Raw genomic sequence first — 1,692 nt, forward strand, 5'->3', positions numbered from 1 at the left:
GAACCAGGTAACATAACATGGTTAAGTAAATCCAACATTTCATTTTTTACAGTGTAGTGGCTGTGAGTCATTTGAAACACACATTGTGATTGCTAAGTGATTGTGCAAGATCTGATTTAAAAAAAATACCATTGACTATTAGACGCATGTTATCAAAATATCTCACAAATCCTTGGACAGATATGAATGAAACCCTCAGAAAGTGATCACTGGATGTAATTCTACTATAACCTTCTGAGTCAAACCCATTCAAGTTGCCTCCACAGCTGATCAGCCTTGACGAACACAAAAATGACCATAACTCAGTCATTTTTATAGATATTGAGGTAAACTTTGTGATGTAGTAGGGGGCAGGAATGCAGTACATATACGTCAAGCACTAACCACTTACATAAGACTTGATAATAATGTAGGAGATCTCCTATAATGCATTTTAAAAGTTTTGAACAAAATGACTCTTCTGCTGTCTCTTCTCATCACTGAGTTTCAAACCCTGGCATGAAAGACCAACATGCATTCCTTCAAGTAGGAATACCCCTTTAGTTTAGAKAAGTTTTCATTCAACGTTCTTTGTCACTCAGCTTATTAGTTGCTCTTTAGGTCTTACTTTATGCAAGTTTTAACAAACACTTTGCAGTTAAAACTCAACTAATTGACGCTGCAGTTTATTAACACTGTCTCTAATAAGAATCAATGATGAGAACTGACCTTTTGGATGGTTTTTTTAGTATTTTCTGTGAAAACTTTACCTCATCGCAAAACTCTGCTGCTGTCATACATGGTTAATCATCTGAATCTGAGGTATGAGGCTAGATTCTAGCAAAACAGTTTTTTATATCTATGTTTCATTAAAAAAATCAAGCCAATTCGTTAGTAACTAATTATGAACTAGTTAAGTAATTCCTTATCAAAACGCACTCCGCTACGATGAGCAGAATTATATACATGAATTTGTAGAATCGCTTGGACTTCTTGTGAGACGTGTGAGTTGATTCTTGTTACAGATCCGACCGCATAACTTCTACTTCTCCACCCTTCCTTTACGCCTCTTGAGAAACAAAGCTTTGACATGCATATCTAATCACACAGCTCATTTAATGTCATGGCTTAAAAAATGTCATGAAACACAGAAATAAAGCTGCAAACTGAAAACAGGTCCAGTAATTTTGAGCTATTTATTTAAAAATATATATAGATTTCTGTGAACCAAGCATAAATACTTCTGTTTTTTAGAGTATATGTTATTTTAAGTGATGCACAGTCCTGTGAGAGAGACTGAGTGTTTCTTCTCCATTTTGGCTGAGTAGCAGCCTACATGCCCTGTTCAAGGCTTCACTGCAGGTGCTGACAGTGATAGAACTTTTATACCTATGAGATCTTTTACATGGAAATACTAGGTAAAGTTACTATGTAGTTCAGATTGTATGATGTAGATTTATAGCACAAAAAGTAGAACAATGACACCGTTAGAAGCCTAAAACTAAACCAATATAGCTGATTTCAAAATAAAAGTTTTTCTTCTGTAAAGTCCAATCACTATGCAAAGACTTGTGCTCATTACAAGGTAGAAGTCTGATAGCGAACATCTAACACCACATATTCATCAGCTGTTTACTGCTATGAAGGAGTTCTGCACACACACACACACACACACACACACACACACACACACACACACACACACACACACAC

The sequence above is a fragment of the Austrofundulus limnaeus genome, unplaced genomic scaffold (assembly GCF_001266775.1).
Source record: "Austrofundulus limnaeus strain Quisiro unplaced genomic scaffold, Austrofundulus_limnaeus-1.0 Scaffold130, whole genome shotgun sequence".
Lineage (NCBI taxonomy): Eukaryota > Metazoa > Chordata > Actinopteri > Cyprinodontiformes > Rivulidae > Austrofundulus > Austrofundulus limnaeus.